Consider the following 19,283-nt stretch of genomic DNA (forward strand, 5'->3'; position numbering starts at 1 on the left):
GTACAAGATTTTCTCCAGTTTTGTTTGTAGTTGGACACATATCTATTTTTATACAAAAAAAACAAATGCAAACTTTTGCCCCAAAGTGCGCACATATTGAATTGAACTTCTGAGATAACTTGCAACAAAAAAATGCTTTATCATTACCAGCGGAAGAAGCATCATTACTAGAGTGTGGGCACTATCCACTGGAGAGGAGGGGAGTGTTGAATGATGTTTTATGGCTGGAGAAGGGTGGGTGTTATGGCCGAGCATGATTTTTTTATGTGCTGATTGATTCTTGGCTCCTAGAAATATGATAACCATCCACATACCACGTGGAAATTTTTGGGAGGGAGGAGACTGACAATATTAAATGTCCAAAATTTGAAAAAGAATTCTTTTTATTAACAAATCAAGTTTATAAATACATAGTTACCTTTACCAGATTTATTTGAAACTCATTGTTATAAAATATGAAAAAAATATATAATAACTCATTGTTGAAAAAATATATATGTTTCCTCATGAAGCTACAAGCCCACTCCTTTCCTGCCAGTTTTGTAGCTTGCTTAAACTCGTACTGAAGGTTGTTGATATGAGCCTCTTCCTCAGAGCTGATTCAGAAATACCGAGCTCTGTCGCAATACGACGCTTCGAGACTCCCTCCTGGAGCCTCTGTCAGGTCATTCCGAGCATTTCTGGAGTGCATTTCTTCAAAATAGTTTTCTTTTTGTGAGTCCCGTTAAAAATTTGGTTGAAAAAACAAAAATAGCAGTACCCCGTTAATCAGCTGTTTGTTTTGATCTCACCACATGTTTATAGTTGATTTGTAAGCGATAAAGCCAACGTTTGACTTTTTTCAGAGAAAAATTGGGTTTCCAGAGATATGTAAGATGTTGGTTGAATTGAAGTATATAGTGTACAATACAATAGCTATCTTCATTTCAAAGACTGGCCATTTGAACTTTATTGATATGTCCAGGCGCGAAACATTCAAAAATCAAAATTCTAGTGTTTAAAACTATAGAATCAGATGTAAAAACTTCCCCTCCTTTACGGGATTAACGTCAAGTTCACATGAATTGCAATAAGTTTCTAATTCGTTGGTATTCTTCAGTTCTTAATCAGTTCAAATAACCCATTCGGGGTAATTTTGACCAAGCTGCGCCATATTGTAGTGTGTATCTCGTTCTACGCAGATGATACTGCTCTTTGAAGCTATTTAAATCACTCATACTGCTTGTAAGCTGCATCTACTATTCATACGATCACTCCTCATAAATTCTTGATAGGGTTTTAATTTGGTAAACAAGCTGACTAGTCCTGAATCTGAAGACTCTATTCATTAAACCATGCTTTGACCTTCCGGATTTTATGAATTGATGCCAAATTACCCTATTATCCGGTGTTTCTGATGCAAAAACGAAAGTAAATGATTCTGAAGTAGTTTATTGCATTTCTGACTGTGCAATAAAGTTCTTGATGAGAAACTATCTGGACCAGGCGTTTTTGAAAATATTTTCCTCGAACCATCAAACTGCCGCCTGTGCTACAAGTGCTATAAGATGCTACGGATATAAATAAGAACCTGAACATTAAGCTTCAAGCGAAGGTGATCAAGTTGAAGATGAGCGTTCTCAAAACGATTAAAGTCTTGAAGTCAGTCCCCGGAACATTCTTTCAGATATTTTGAAGAGTGAAATATCCTCCAGACCAGTGTACGGCATCATCTTCTCTAGAAGGACGGTAAAAAAATATGCCGAAATGTTAGAATCGCACATAACAATGGCATTCGTTTTATAATGAGTGCTTTTTACAGCTGCCATATGAAAAAAAACATATTAACGAAAACAGGCGAGCTTCCGTTTGAAATGTTTTGCTAAATACAATGATTATCAAGAATGATGATCATTTGCCATGCAAAATATGTTTTTATCATAACTGTAATCATACTCGTCGGGATGAGTCGTAATGATTGGATTCTGGAACGTTTGCGCCGGGGAAAAGTGCGTAAAGCGCGACGAAAGCCCGGATTTTCCGGAAACTGGCTGTATCAGTCCTAGGTCCTGGTGGAACTGATCCAGTATGAGCTGACCAGCGTTACGACCCGAGAAATGACAAGGTGTTTTTAACTGATCCAGCTAGAGCTATAGTTACCATAGAGTTACCATTCAGGCGCTCAAATTGATCAAGTAAAGGTACTACACAGACCGCAAAGGCCTTAGGCAATATATGTTGCGATGTTCTGGCTTAAAGTGAACAAATATTTATCTAATGTTCGGGAATGAACATTATGAACTGTTTCTTCCCTCTGTCGCGCCCGATGTCTCTGCAAGGCTTTCGTTTAAATTCTGCGATTATCTTCGTACAAATAAAGCCCATCTCCATGCGGTGGAAAGTTAATGGAAGCTAATGTATGCATTGTATACATTAACCAACACGCAATTTCATGACCGCTTTGCGTCACGGTGATAAACTGTCCAACTCAATGGTGATGGTGTCATTCTAATTGCACTATACGCCCCTGTGGCTAAGCGTGGGCTGATCAAATCCACTGAAAACCGATGAAATATTGTACATCCGACGACCAGGAGTTCTAGAAGTCTCGACCTTTACTAGACGCGTTTTAACACGATAACAGCTCGGGATGACTACGTTTCAATTGATATTAGTGCTGCAAAAGCCAAGCACTCACAGTATGAATTAGATCAACATTTTATACAAAATAAATCCAACCGGTTTTGATTCGCTATTAATTACATAACCAACCAGGGAGATGTAGCCAGGCAGAAACCGCACTGCGTCGCAGCATCCGCAAAAGTAGTTGCTGATCGTTCAGATGCAAATTTAATGGTGCGTTCTCTCGTACAATTGTCACCATGATGGCGTTTGGTTTGTTTGGCGCAAATTTGTTTACGCATATGATCAACAATAACAACATGCATACATTACTTCTGGCACCTGGAAGGAGAACAATTGAGCGAGATAATAGTTGTGATCAGCAGATGGAACGTGTCCCCCGCCCACGAGCAGAAAATTATAATCTATTCGGAAAATTACCGCCGGCTACCGGATCAAAACCAACCAGAGGTTTGAATGGAATTTTATTATGGATAACAGCAAATTACAGGGAATGAGCCGACAGTTTTCCATAAGGAATAACTAAGCTAGAAATCTTTTCTTGTTATTTTGAACAGAAACACAAATCTCAGGAAATCAATGTGACTATTTTGGTGACCGGGTTTCCTTATTCAAAAATCAGACATTTAAATGCATGGGTTGTCATGAAAATCCATTAAACTCAACCATATGGTAAGATGTTAATCTCGCGGTAATTACCTCGTGCAGCAGCATACTTTCAAATACAGAATCGCTTGGGGCATCTCTTTTCGCTGGTATTGAATCTGGCCATATTCAGAAAATAATAAGCAGCAATCGAACTCGATTAAAAAGCAACTGAATAGTGTCGATTGAGAGCGATATATGGTGACGCAACGAATAAGCCGTGTGGAAGCGTGGGTTTAGTTTTTTTTGTTTGTTTCATTGCAATGGGGAGTGTTTCATTTTTTTCTGAACGATGATTATATTGTGCTTATATTTTACGATTATCATGATCTCCAAATTCGGATATCCGATCGTTGTTTCTTGTCGACCAAGAGGAACGCGATTTATCAATATCTGTAGCCGAGGATAACTAAATGAACGAAATTCGTTGTTCGAATCGAATGAGTCATTCCATAAATGATACGTGCTCATTTTTCGAGAAGAACAAAACCATTCTCACTAATGCTCGACGAAAAAATTATTAATATAATGACCATATCAAGAAAACGTTTACATAAATAAGGCATAAAATGGAACTCGTCGACAACTCGTTCAGATAAACGCGAGCAGCTGTAGCGGTAGACATAGAAGAATTTTCCGCCGAATGACTCACCAAATCAAGTGTCATTGATTTGTCCAAACATTCGTCACACGGCGACTTTACAACGTGTTGGACAGTTGAGCTTGATGGAGTCTCATAGGATTATGATATTACCAATGTAGCGTTTGACATCTGAATAGCGCCAACATATAGCGCACTAGACGCTAAGTCTGTGAATCACATCAAGATGTTCACGCCATATGCTCCAATCGAAGCGATCAATGAGTAGACCCCTCTCGATAGGATCCGTTGCCCGAGTGAGACTGGGCACAAGATTTATATCACATGTGACAGACCTTGCAAATCTTCAAATGGACCTACATCTGCATCAATCCTTTCGTCGGGTATTATGCAATCGTGTCATTCTCATGCCCATATACAACAACGACATATCACATCGGAGACCCCAATGGGTAAGCTTGATGCATTATTCATCTTGTGAAAAATAAAAAAACAGAACCACAACTTATGGAGAAGATTTATTAAAACATTCGTAAACAAATATCAAGACACCGCACAACAACAACAACGACTTGTGAGTGGTCTATGGAGATGCTGGGAACAACAGATTGCTTGTTCTTCACTCCAGTTGTCGAAGGCCTCGGCTGGGAGGGAAAAGGGAGTGACACTCACTCAGTTCAAGTGTGGTCAAAAATGGGCATTTCGGGGTTGCCATTATGGAGTTTGTCCGTCCAGTCGGTCGACGTCTCGTACGGAGTGTGCGCAATAAATAAATTAAATTAAATGGTGGCAGCGCTGCGACGCCGCTGAGATTCACGATGCCTTGGCTGAGCCGATTAACATTTCCAGATAAAGGAACTTGTCTCCTGCAGTGAAAAGGGAAAACCCCGTCCGTCCAGCAGCAACAGCCGCAGCAGCAGAAGTCAGACTCGATTTCGATCCTATAATGTTTTCGAAATGTTAAGTGATTCATACGAGAAGAAAACAAATTTTGTGCAGAATTTTGAGACAGTATATAAATATGATAAAACATTGAGTAAGAAGATGAATTCTAGTTTGATTACTGGATATAATCCCCCCTAATTCTACGCGGCGAGTGACGTGAGATAGCAAAGTTCCTCGCTTCATTGTGGAAGCTACATTACTTCTCAACTTCTTTTTGATACCCGAGTCGATAACATATGAGGACACGACTTCAAATCTCACCTAATGACAAACTATAGTCACGCCATTCGCCGGCAGGAATGCAATGACTTGAGCCATCTCACCTCATTCGCTGCGCGGAATAAAGGGGAATATGTTATGTATACAAGCTCAACTTTCCTGCATAAACATGAACACAACATCGCTGTTGAAATATTCAACAGGAACTTGGTCTCCACTTATCAGACACAAACAATGACATGAGCCATGCGGCAGCAAAGTTTGTTCCAAAATTGGTGAATTTCGTCTAAAACAAACAAAAAGTGGAAATGGCTGCTTCATAGTAAATTTTTCAACAAAAAAAATCTTTTTATTCCATATCTCAAAAATTTAACAAAAAAATAAAAAGAGTAATTTGACAATGACAATATACTGAATAGATATACATTAAAACTAGAGCGAGAGAGAGAGAGAGATTTTCAAGAAAAATTTACCGTTTAAATAATGAAAAATATCATACATGAATCAAATCGCTTCAGAAATAATTCATCTTCACGTCGAGATCAGACATCTAAAAATGATAAATCATTGACTTCAAATCCACCAAGAATGAGAGTGATTTTTTTCTTTTTTTTTTATTGCGCACAGAGAACGAAATAATGAATTAAATCACGCTTTGGCACCGGTTTGGTCGGGTCCATAATCAACACTTGATTTCATTCTATCATGTCCAGAGAACACACGCTCCGGTGTAGCAGCATACCGATCGCTATGAGTCATTCGTTGGCTGTAAAGGTACTTTCTTCAGTCCGATCTCAGTCTTTGTTATATTTTTTACAGTCGAGACCACTGCTACTGGGGGGCCCGCGTAGCGCCACATAGTTGATTGCTAGTAGTCACAGTACCAATATTCTAAACACAACCAAACCGAGAATATTGGACTTAATTTGGATCAATACCTGGGTACAAAATGTATTAGGTTGGGGAAAAAGAAATCTATTATTTTTGCGTGAAATTCAAAACATTATTAAAGATGTTTCGGATTGTCCGATTTGGGTCAAATATGCACCTTGTTGCATAATTTGATGTCATTTTAAAGACAGCTTCATAATGCCTCTTTTAAAGAGTCTTGGTTCTTATTGGCGAAAAACTCTAGTAATCGTTTTTCATAATATTCTCTTGATCGCAATTTCTTATTTCTCAGGAAGCTTTGCAATACGATAAAAAGGTTGTAATCGATTGGTGCCAGGTCCGAACTATATGGTGGGTGCATTAAAACAGATCAATCAAGCTCCCGGAGTTTCAGGCGAGTCACCTCAGACGTGAGTGGCTGATGGAACACAAAACCTCTTCTGTTGGCGTTTCTGGACCCTAGTGATTACTAGGGTCCTGTTGTAGACAGTAGAGATCGGAATTTAGTGACCATACGGAAGTAACTCATAATAGAGAGCAACTACGAATTGTACAGTCTACCCAAGCTCATACGGAAGTAACTCACAATAAATTATTTCTTTCAAGTCCCATCAAATACACAGTAGAACCTTGCTGGCTGTAAGTCCTGGTTTGGCCACCGTTTGAGCTTCTTCAACACGTTTTGATCACGATCTTCTTCGCACAATATTATCGTGTGTGACCCATTTATCTTCCTCAATCACCATCTGTTTAAGAAATGGGTCGATTTCATTCCGTTTGGCTAAAGTTTAGCAGATGGAAATTCGATCCATCTTGTTTTTTGTGTTAATTGGTTTAATTAAATTTTGTTAAATTTTGTGTTAATTTTGTGGAAATTGCGATCACCTAAACATTGAACTTCGTTTTGAATCAAGCTTTGCGCAAATGGTTTGAAACTGTTTTATGGTCGATGAGTATGGACGACACGACTACTTATATGTCGGTCAACTTTGATGATTTCTCTGAATTTATCAACGTTGAAAATAATGGCGTTTTTAAACAATCCACAGCCCTTAGTACGCATACCTTGAGCACTATCCGTCATGACCAGGGATGCCAGGTATTTTTTTCAAATGTCTCCACATAGTACGAAAATGTCTTCAAATGTCTTCACAATCATATCGAAGAAAACTAAGATTCATAATTAACTTTTGAACAAAGTTTGATAGCTTTTTCAATGTTTTATCTAATTCAATGCTTATTCCAATTTGTCTTTTTATATAGGGCCTGATTAGAACGTGAATTCATTTCGTTTTCACTGTGAAGTGGCGTTCGTGATCAGGTCCATATTGCATTTCATTAAACTTACCGTGAGGTATTGAAGTTTATTTAAAAAATGTGAACAAAGAATATCTCCAGCAACTGCGAACTAAATTTTATGGGTTTAAAAATGTTAATTGGCTTGATATAACGTTGATTGAGTGAACATCGTGAATATCGCCAAACTCAATTTGTTTATATATATTCAGATCAAGTTCTCCAGAATTTGAAGTAAGAGTCGCTTGTTGTTGAATTCATTCTGTATACATGTGGATTGTTTGCTAGGAAAAAAAAAGAAAAAAGCGAGTAAATGACCGCGAGACTAGCTTTACGCAGGGGCGATATCAAAACCAATGAGGTTTACAGGAGGTGCGATTATTGCTAATTGGAAAAATCGGGACAAAAGTCTCCGTTGATTATTAAGAACAAAAGTAAACACTGATGAAAAAAACAAGCGAATGATACTGAGACAAAAGCCCTACTTCTTTTGACGATATTTTCGGCTAATAGTTAGAATTTTATGGAAATAATATCTCTCAAAAATTCACGTACGCTATCATACTGAAATGTCTTCACATATTTCACAGTAAGTCAAATGTCTTCAAAATGAAGACCTGTCTTCAAACCTGGCAACTCTGGCCATGACTGGCAGTAACCGTCGAATGTAAATACCATACGGTGTCAACATTTTAACCCATTTTAGGCCAAGCGTTCGAAAAATCGAACAGCAACTGGTAATGTTTTTCATTCAAAAGATAGCTTAATTTGTTAGCTACCACTTAACATCAATTTTATTCAGTTTGTACAACTTTCATTCTCCTGTGCTCCCAGAATGTGAAATCAATGCATTTATGAATGCCGCATACTTGCTAATTGAAGTGACTTTTAGTTCGTAGTATGTTTGTACTTGTAAAAAAAAAGTGCGGGTTTGGGCCAATGTTCGATTTTTCGAACAGTCATTTCCCGGAAAACGGGAGATGGGAAAAAATAATTCTTGAACATTGGGGTTTTTTTACGGCTTGGTCGTTAATGAGTTAGGCACTTCTTCCCTTAGAATCGTTGCCGTGCGCATATCGTGAAGTTCTATTATTTACGAGAGTACGAATCTTGGTAGCTTTTTTAAACGAACTGAATAAAGGGTGTCTCGCATCAAATTGCATCTCGGATAAAACGCTGTAGAAAATTACCTAGTTGGTCGACCCTTTTCAAACTTTCAGACAATAAAATATAACCTATTAGTAAGCTTTTGGCATATTTATTGCATTCATCTTCAATACCAAAACCGTATGCTCGCACCTTACACTCAACTCCACTCCTCAGGTTCTGTGCAACATCTGGATGCAGCTTCTTCTGTACGGAAATCCACTTTTTCTTCTTGTCTTCCTCAGATTTGACCTCTTTGAGATGCATCCGTAGTGCCTGTTTCGTAATAACCCAGTATTTTTCGATGGGTCTCAGTTCCAGTGCGTTGGGGGATGGAGGGTGAACTCATGCCTTGGGTACGTGAGTGACCCCGTTGACTTCGTACCACTCCAGGACATCCTTCAAATTGTGTCGCGAAGCTAAATCTGGCCAGAAGATCGTAGGGTCGTTGTGTTACTTCAACAGAGGAAGCTGACTCTTCTGTAGACACTCCTTGAGGTAGATCTTCCCGTTTATAGCCCCGGTAGTCACGAACGACGCACTCCGTTTGCCACATAAGCAGATCGCTTGCCAAATCTTTTATTCGATGGCAAACCTTGAAAGTTTCTGCTTCCTTACTCCCTCCACTTCCTTACTTCCTCCGGAACATCAAGCTTGTGCTGGGCGGTGAAGAATAATAGCCCGGAAGCTACCGGAAGTCCGCTTTGACCTAATGAGGCTTCGTAAGCATACGGGTGTACAATTTTCGGGCCCGCGACTTTCGCACCGTATTTTGTTGTTCGACACGATTTGAAGCCTTCTGCACTTTATACGTATGCAGTCCCTCCCGGTCCTTAGCTCTCTGAACGAAAGACTTCAGATGGATAGATTGAACTTTTTGGTCACATCCCTGACCGCCGCATTGGGATTCCGCTTACACGCATTCACGACACGCTTGTGATCCTAATCACTAATAAACCATCCTTTCTGACCGCATTTCACCTTCTGTTCGATGTTTTGAGTTTCGTAGTAACATTTAATCATACGACACACTGTTGACATAATTCGAGAACAAATCAAGCAAATGGAGGTAAATTTGGGATGTGAGGGTTTTTGGGTACGAGAAATGTTTCTAAGATGGTATGACACCCCTCCTTCTTCTGGAATGGAGAGGAGATCCCATAAAAATGCGACACATATTTCAACCAAACATATTCCAATCAAACATGACAATTGAAAATTTTCGGAGAACTCTGAAGGAAAATTCGGAAAATTGAATTCCCAAATATTCTACAATAACATAGTGACAAGCGTTGTTTGTCCATTTGATGTTTGCGCTAACGAAATTGATCTTTGTTCGAAAGTGGAAATGGATTTTAATGTGATAAGGCGCACTCCTATATCTTCTTCTATCAATATAAATAAAAATGGAACACCGAATGTGTTGATAAGAACTAAACTAAACAGAATTGTCCGATTTAGGGCTGGCTTTTTTCTATCCTTTTTTCTGTATTAAACATTTACCATTTAACGGAAAAACATGTTATTTGCAAGTGATGAAAAATCTTGAACGAGAACTGTGTCCGAAAATAATTTGATATTATTATGACGAGTTTTGTTTGAAGTACTAGTAAACATATAGTAAAAGGAATAGTAAAGGTTCGATTAGAAGATCAATCAATGAACAGTTCTTCGATTGGACCCATGAACATTCGCTTAGTAAGGAAACGTGAATGTTTGAATATATTGATAACACAAAATTTATTTTGGGCGGGACGAAGTTTGCCAGATCAGCTAAAACTTTCGACTAAATGAATTATTTTGAAAATTTCGATGCGGAGTGTGTTATAATTTATTGGTGTAATGATGTTGTTTTGAATTATAGAGGCTATAAGCTTTTTCAGTTCATTCACCTCTAGTCTTGAAAAAGACCAATTTGAAAAATCAAACGAAACAACTCGACCTCGAGAAATACCATTTGAAAAACCGTTTTGCCGTCCGGTCGCTAGCTGGATGACTGATAAATCGGTAATTACTTATTTGTAATTTTCTTCAATCAATCATTTAATTTTCGCGATTTCAATTTTCGTTTACGGATTAAAAGTGACGTAAGGTGTTTTCAGCGTGGAGAGTTGTGTTCTTCGGTTGAAAACTGAAGGTAGAATTTTGTTCCGATGCTATTGCTTTCGCCTCCGCCGCCACCACACAATAGATTCGATTTGGATTTTCTGTTGTCGTTTTGTGTCTTCTGACGTGTTCCTTTCTTAGATGTAATTTTGCCAAGAGATACTATAAAACAACTCATATATAAGATCAGTATTTCAGTTTCAGTGCTCTAGACAGTGAGCAATCAACAGTACATGTTAATGCTTGGAATTAATTTAACAATATACAATATACGATATACAACATACAATATACAACAGACAATATTCAATATACGATCTCCATCGCTGATGATTGTTGCGTAGTTATTCTATAACCAAAGATGGTCAATTGAAGGCCCTGAGTTTTGAGCTCACGATCAATCGCTTAGTAAGCGAACGCGTAACCAATGTGGACATGAAAAAAAACTGCAGAACATAATTCTATGGACCAAATTTTCTTTTGATGCTACGTTCATTAGACCTTCAAAAATTACTTGACGTCCTACCGGGCAGTCTTACGGTATTGCATCGGAACCTTAGCCATGAACGATGAATAGCTGCTTATCTGTTTGACCGCAAAATTATTGGAGTAGATCCTCCGCTTGTGGTTCGCACAGCAATCAGCTACCGGTCGCAGCTGGGGACTTTGGGAGGATTGGCGTATTTCGGTACAACGTCTATCTTCAGCCGCTCTTTCTGAGTGATTGTCTGTTTGTCAGACACGGCCGGCCTAGACTGACAGCTCCGCATAAAAATGCCCATTTTAGTCATGTACTTGTTCACAGTTTGGTCAGTTGCTCCGACCTCCCGGCCCAAGGCGCGGTACGATTAGGTTATCGGACAATCAGAGCCAGGCTTCCTTCCGAAGCTCTCCACATTTTCCCGAAGAAAGAGGATGCCGGAAATGGCGAATCGACTATATTCGGAGTATGACTATTTATGGAGACGTATGTGCTGTGTCATTAACAAACATCATAAAATGAACATTCAAACGTCCGTCGAACTAAAAATATCATATGACATCCCGACGTTTTTCTAGTTTCATTCATTAGATGTTCATCGCTCACCGCTCAAAAGTTCATTCAACACATTCGGAATTGATAGGTGGGAGTTTAATGGTTGCTTTGATACGAGCAATCCGTATAAGTACCATCCATCGTGTATGGATGTGTGCGAAGATGGATGTATATGTGCAGATACTCTTGAAAGCAGAATAAAGAGAGAGAGAGAGAGAGAGAGAGAGAGAGAAAGAATACATACCAGTGTTTAAATATCAAATGACATTAAAACTATAGTCAAAATAGCCGGACTTAAAGGATGGTCATGGCTACGAATGATAGAATGAAAATAGTATATTTTCACCGCTTTTCTGTTAACGTTCGACAGAAAAAAAATGGGTGGGTTATATCTATTATATAACCGCAAAGTTGACGTGGGACTAGCATAGCTTAGCGATCATTTGTTTGTATTGATTAAATTTTGATTGAATGAAACAATTTCCGGTTTCAATCGAATTCAATATATTTGCTTTGTGAGTAAAGAGATTGAATAAATGCCATGTAAGGTCAATTCATGCATTGTGATAGATTATGTTCTCCGTTAAAAATTTAATGACAGTTCTTTTACGTTTGGTATGATGCCTGTGAGGCCCTAAACCCAGACAGGGATCACCCGGCGCATCAGAGCACTTATTCATTGCGCAAGTCCACACGTCTTACGTCGAGGTCGGTCCGTAATCGAAAGAGGACTATGCAACGATGTTTCAGTGCTTCTCGCCACGTTGACGTGTTGCCAGTATCAATAATAAATGCACACCATGACTTCCTAAATGAGCTACTCTTATTGAGGGGTATATTGAGCTCACTCACAATGCCTAGGACAAAATATGTGAACGGAAGAATTATCAAACGATTATTTTATTTTACATTTCCATCTCAAGTTTGCATCTCTCAAGTGTACGTACTTCTCGAGCCGCGAATTTGCTTGATTTGATGAACTTCAGGCACTCAGTCCAAAAGTACCCCCGGCTTGCATGAAGCAACAACTTCAACTTATACTTTTTATATTATAGAGCCTTTAAACTTGAAAGCTCATTCGCCTCTAATCTCTGCAAGATTTTCCCAGGTTCCTAAATTTAGAAGACCTTGTTAAGGAAACATATTCTAGTCTGCACAAAGGCAAGCGAGCTCGAAAGTACTCGCAGTTTGAATTTATTTGCAATGCCGATTTTCCCAGACACCTTGGTTTAGAAGTCTGTATTAGATAAACACATTTCAGCCGAAACAAAAATACCCCAGACCTGCATGAATTTGCAATTTCCTCAGACTCCTTGGTTCTGAAGCCTGTATTGGGGAAACACGTTTCAGTCGGAACAAAAATACCCCCGACTTTCATGTATTTGCAATGTCGATTTCTCCAACACTGCTCGGTTTTGAAGTCTGTGTTAGGGAACACATTGCGGTGAGAACAAAAATCCCCATACTTTCATGTGTTTGCATTGCCGATTTCCACAAGGCTGCTTGGTTATGATGGCTGTGTTGGGGAAACCGTAAATCGGGCCAATCAAAACGAGGTAGTTAGGGCGTTTAGATAACGCTTAACATTTTACAGTTATTCAATTGTTTATCTAATGAAAAATAACGTTTTATTAATTGCGATGGAGGCGTAGAAATATTCCCTATCAATTGATGCAAACGTCTTTCCGATCCAGTAAGAAATGTTCGAGTTAAATATATTCGGAATCTTTCATTTTTTCCTGCATGTTCTGTGTTTAGGTTTTACCCCCCATATATTCCGGTTAGACGTAGTCCCAAGTCAAAACATTCAAACGTTCAACTGATGGTCGTGTTTTCGGCTATACATTTATTTCTGATGTAACTGTAGGAGACGAGCTATGCATTCTTGGCCACGTTCACAGTACATATTGTGCCGTAACTTCCGCGCAAGGGCAGTATGTGATGGTCACCGAAAATGTCGACCGTGTTTACAACACGGACACGAAGTGCCATACGATATCCAGTTTCTTCGCGCTTTGGGGAGAACCTGACAGTACGAACAATGTATCGACGTCGTTGTTTCACAGTTTTAGCCAAAACTGCTGCAAATCAACGTATAACGGAGTCTATGCATTTATGTAGAAGGCTCAATAAACGTAGGATTTGAGGCATATTTGGCCTCAATATAACAGAAAATCATTTGTATAATATATATGCTAGAGTCAATATTAACGAGCCCGACACATTTAAATGGAATAATATGAAGGCTTTTCGTATAGTTTGCCAAATACACGGCCCAGACAGAGAAAGATATATTCTCGCTCATGTTCTTCTTTATCCTCATGGAAAACACTTTCCAACTTCATTTTATGATGAGATGTAATATTATTACGCTTTTGTATAACAGCACTGGCAGTTATATGGATAGCGTGGTTGTGTGAAATATCTTTGCATGCCAGCGGGCCTTGGTGCGATCCCCGTTGACGTCGTATGGATGTCTGCTCGCATACATACAAACCTTTTTTTAAGCTTGTAAAGCAGCTCATTATTTGCGCAGTTGACCCTCCAGCACACGAAATGGAATTATTTCTGCCAAAGATGAAATATTTTCAGCCAACGCTAGTTTGGGTGTATGTGCAAATTTTGTTCCACCAGAAACAGTTAAAAATGCTCCATTAACCATAGAGACGAGTCTATAATTTTTAAAGATATTAAGAAAGCCCCTCAAAATCATCCTGTGAGATGCTACAGCAGCTCTGTATCGGATCGAACAATCAAACGACGTACCGTCGGAACCAGTTTATTCTCCCATCGCCATCTGAATTTACTGAGGCGATCAAAGCAAGGAAATTTTCGTTTTCGGAAGCAAGGGAATTTGTCATGTACCAATCGGTAGACGCCTAGATCCTGAGTACTGTCACTTACTGGAGATATTTATTTTCAGAATACGGAGTTATGTTGCCTTTTTACAGAGATTGTTTTTTCACCCAGATAATAGTTTAAAACGTTGAGAGGCCAAACAGTGGGTCAATGATAATTAAATCACAATAAAGGACTGGCCATCTCAATCTCCGAATCTCAACCCATTCTTAAACTAGTCGGCGAATGATAATCTCAGAACAAATCGTGAAGGTGTTATCCGCCACAAAATATTGAATACTATGTTATATTGATAGAAAATCTAATGGATTCCAAATATTTGGATTCATTTCTCTTTTAATTGATCTATTTATATCAACAAGTACACAGCTTTGTATAGGGCTTAATTTGTTGCAAATGTTTTGTCCAATACTGTAGGTTCACAAAATTAGAAACTTTTCTTTAGGAACGCTGACGAAATTTCGCCTTTTTGTTTATCCCCTGAGAGGGAAATATAAAGTGTAATTTTATTTTGAGAGTGATGTTTCTTGAAACACAACTCTACATAGAAATTCTTACACAATTTCATTGCATATTTTTTATTGTGAGTTCCAAAAAAAATTATATCTATACTTACATGTTCCTCACAAACACATCATCCAAATTACTATGAATCAAACAATCCAAACATAATCATATTCAAATCACTTCCTTGTAGCACAAGGTAGTTCACTAATGATCCTATTACCAACAAACGCGACAAAGCGTAGAACTAGTGTTACCTAATATTCTGCTCAGAGCACAAGCACCCATGTAATCACTAACAATTTTTCAGCGGGAAATAACCAGATAGTGGTACCTGCATTTCGTTGGCCAGAGCATCCAGAGATCTGCATCCGTGTGGGTATCAAAACACAGCAACCACACACGCTCAGCCAAGTCAACCGACCAGAATCAACGGAAAACCGCAACGCGCTCGTTCTGTGACTTCTGTTACACAGTTTTCTGCGGGCTGTGTGAATCTCTCTGGATATTAATTTACCATTTGCGAAATGTATCACGTTTAACACACACGCACACTCTGCAGGAGATTTTGTTTTATTTGCCTCTCACAACTATTGCATCAAATTTTAATTCACAGAAAATGTTTTCTTTTGTGCACGATTAGTTTTGCATTAAAATGTTAGATGCAAATGTGCATCGACATTGCGCGAGTGAAATGGACCGAGATACCATAAAACTTTTCCAACAAGGACAGACAGTAAATGCGTTCACAAACGATGGCAGACAACGTGCGACTGGGGCGGTAAGAGAGCCAACTGATAGAGGGCACCCAGTCACGCTTTGGTGATAGAAATGCATCATCTCGCATCAACGCCGGATTGCGGGCGGCGGTGGCGGTCACAAGGTGTAGACTCACCAAACAAAACAAAACGGGCGAAAAGGTTGTTCGGGACAGAATAGGAAAATGATAAAAAGTAGAATAAGGGGAAATACAATCATCACACTAAACTGAGGAGCAGCCCTGCTCGGCTACCTGTTGCCGCCGTACGTGAAGCTCATTTAAATGTCTGCACCGGAGTATCACCAAATCCATTCATTTGGCCGTCTGTAATTGTGGAAGCATAATAGCTGGGCTTCGATGGCATTAGAACTCTTATTATTGACAGAACACTGATTGGTTCAACAGGTTTTAACACTAAAGTAAGATTACAGGACTCATTCTAGAATGAGGTGAAAACTTACTCACGAATTTCATGCCAACTCGTCTTAGGAGTTGGCAGCACCATCTCAGATAGTAGTGAAACGTTGTGGGTGTAAAGACATCGTTCATTTAAGCAACTTTGCATACTTGAAATATTCGAAAAACAATTACACTACTTTTTGGAAAAAGCCAATTTTTTTTCTTATTTTTTACAAAAAATTATAACTTAAAAACTATTAAAACTATTAAAACCCTACAAAATTCTTGTCAAAGGATGAAATGTAGGAAATTGTTTAAATTTTCACAAAAAAATTGGAAAAAAATTGGAAAAAAATTCGCTGACAAAAAAGTTATTTTAAAAATTAAAATTAATTTTTCTCAAAAACGTATTCTTTTTAAATATCCAAAACTAAATATATGAATAGCCCTTATAATTTCCAACAAGTCGTCCATACATCGGAAGATGGTCACTTTTACAGGGAAAAAGTTTTAAAGTTTTTCGAACAACAACTTATTCATGTTTTCTTTGAAAAAAACACAACTTAACCTAATTTTGTTTAAAGTCAAGATAGCGATATAGTGCAACTGGGGCGGTAAGAAAAAAAAATACTATTAATGTTTAATTCGTAACATTTTTATGTATAAATTATCGCATTTCACACGCTCTGCTAACTTTTCTCTATTTGGAAACATGTCAAGAACATGTCAAACGTGAGAATTTACACACAAAAATGTTACGAGCAAAACATAATTTTTTTCAGGAGATTTTATACAAAAATGACTTGACGTTGACGTCTTCGACAAAAGTTCACATTTTTATAAGATCTAAAAATTTGTCGAATACACTATATCGCTATATTGACTTTAAACAAAATTAGGATTAGTTGTATTTTTTTCAGAGAAAATATAAAAAAGTTGTTGTTAGAAAAACTTTTTCCCTGTAAAAGTGACCATCTTCCAATGTATGGACGACTTGTTGGAAATTGTAATATATATTTTTGGGAATTTAAAAAAAAATACGTTTTTGAGAAAAATGAATTTTAATTATTAAAACAACTTTTTTTTCAGCAATTTTTTTTTCCAAAAAATTTTTGGTATTTTTTCGTTAAAAATTTAAACAATTTCCTACATTTCATCCTTTGACAGGAATTTTGCAGGTATCATAGTTTTTAAGTTATAAATTTTTGTAAAAAATTTAGACAAAAATTCAGCCCTCCAGATCGTGTGTATGCCCAAATTAAGAAGAAATAGAGAAAAATGGAGACTCTCGTTCAGTGTTCAAAGTTCAACGGCATTCTCTCGGAAAATGGAACGGTGTTCGGAGACTACAATAATCTGAATTGCAAGAGTGCCAACAATAAATTCCTCAAACCCCCTGCACTATGGCTCTTCAAATTCGCCCTTACAGAATTGTGTTACGAACAATAAGCTTTCGACAGCGGTCCCAGGTACTGTTGTAAACCTTCTGAAACTGTACGATGTTAAAAATTTATTAAACAAACATTTTGGGCCTAACCGAGAGATTGACGACCGTTCGATTTTTTTTTACAAAAACATCTTGGCATTAACTGCAAAAAGAGAACGAAACAGACAAGAAGAGAGGGACGAAGTTGGGATCATGGAGAAATGTGTGAGCCCGCCGGAAACGATAATGCCACAAAAATTTAAGTTCCTGGGTAACATTAGTGTCGCAATCTATTAAAAACTTTTTCTAAACCTTTTTGCTTTTCAAATTATTTTAATAATTTATATTGTCTTGATATTTGTAGTTCCTCAATAAAAATTACGAATATATTTTTTTCTAAAAATCATTCACTTATTTAAGAAATATTGTTCATTTGAATCCCAAAAAAAAACAAAAGTTGTGTATATAATAATAGACACAGCGAATTATAACGATATTTGACTTCTAATTCGCTGCAAAACCGGCCAAATCCCAAGTGAAAATTGGAATAACCCCTGTCATTTGAACGAGCGTTTTCAAATACCCTTGCCTCACGTCATTAAGAACCGAAAATATTTATTTTTTATCTCATGCTGGCATGATGCTACAGAACGTCGTCTTCCCTGGATTTGTTTTTTGGAAATGGCCAGTTTTACAACTAGACGACACAAATGTAACGAGAAATTAAGGGATTAAATCCTTAATTTCTCGTTACATTTTTCGTAGAGTAACCCCCCTATTTAGAAATCAAAGACAAAGTCCTACGTCAACATACATTATTATGTTCAAGTTTTTCGATGAAAAACCAAGAACGAAATCACAGATCAAATATATTATTTGTTCTTATGAGCCACTGAAGCAAATATAATATGTTAGCATGAATTACTGCACATCATTAAGGGGGGACCCCGGTCTGGAAAATCGAAAAAATAGAATTTTTCTTTCTCGCATATTTGGGAAGCTTATGCCCTCAGGAATGTTATTCTAAAAGGATTTTCCGATTTTCAATTTTGTTGGGAAGTTACAGCCAATACTATGAGGTCACCTCAAGGGATATAGAATTGCTGTACGAATTTTTAAACGCGTTTTTCCCGAAACCATGTTTTATCAACTGGTGGTATCGATATCTCAAGATCAACTCGAACGAATTGGCTGAAATTTTATATCAGCATGTAAAAATGAATTATCTAAAGCGTTACATAGCCGTTTTTCGATATCTAATTTTTCCGATTTTTTATGAGCTTCTTCTTTTCTTGAAAAAATCGCTATTACGGAAATTTTCCGAATTTTAAAAAGCCCCTATGTAATGCTTTAGGTATTGTCCTAAGGTTTCAAAATATCAATTAGAATTCGTTCTGCGACACCCCGTTGTCTCAGAACCGATACCACCAGCTAGGTACCGATTTTCGGACAGCATCTACGCATCCAGCTGTCAACAGCGTAATAATCATTATTCGTTCACACAAAAAATGGAAAATACATCTTTAAATATACCTTGAACAATAATCAAAATACCCGAACACTTCACTTTATACCTAACATCTGAAAAAAAATCACGAATATTCATCATTTTTCGACTTCCCAGACAGGGGTCCCCCCTTAAACGAACACGCGTTTTCGTCGCACTTTTTCCAATGCTATCCGATGGTATACGCGGCCAGTTCAATCTTCAAACACACAGAGTACATAAATGGTTATCGATTATGGCCATTGGAATCAATCGATTCCAAACTAAGTGTTTATCGTTTTGGGAGAGAGAGATGAGAACGGTAATGTGATAATTATTTGC

At 37.9% G+C, this 19,283-nt stretch overlaps 1 protein-coding gene across 2 annotated transcripts in view; it reads right to left on the reverse strand.

The window, feature by feature from the left end:
* The window catches only part of LOC129762761 (serine-rich adhesin for platelets-like), a 151,167-nt gene extending 135,519 nt beyond the window's left edge, over positions 1–15,648 (reverse strand). Inside the window, exon 1 of one of the 2 annotated variants that reach the window (XM_055761281.1) lies at positions 15,205–15,648. The gene's annotated coding sequence lies outside the window, so the exon portion shown is untranslated. Of the gene's footprint in view, positions 1–14,982; positions 15,168–15,204 lie in introns of those variants that run through there. The other variant, XM_055761282.1, reaches the window with a different exon arrangement.
* Between the last annotated feature and the right edge of the window lie 3,635 nt (positions 15,649–19,283).

The sequence above is a fragment of the Toxorhynchites rutilus genome, chromosome 1 (assembly GCF_029784135.1).
Source record: "Toxorhynchites rutilus septentrionalis strain SRP chromosome 1, ASM2978413v1, whole genome shotgun sequence".
In the NCBI taxonomy this organism is placed as follows: domain Eukaryota; kingdom Metazoa; phylum Arthropoda; class Insecta; order Diptera; family Culicidae; genus Toxorhynchites; species Toxorhynchites rutilus.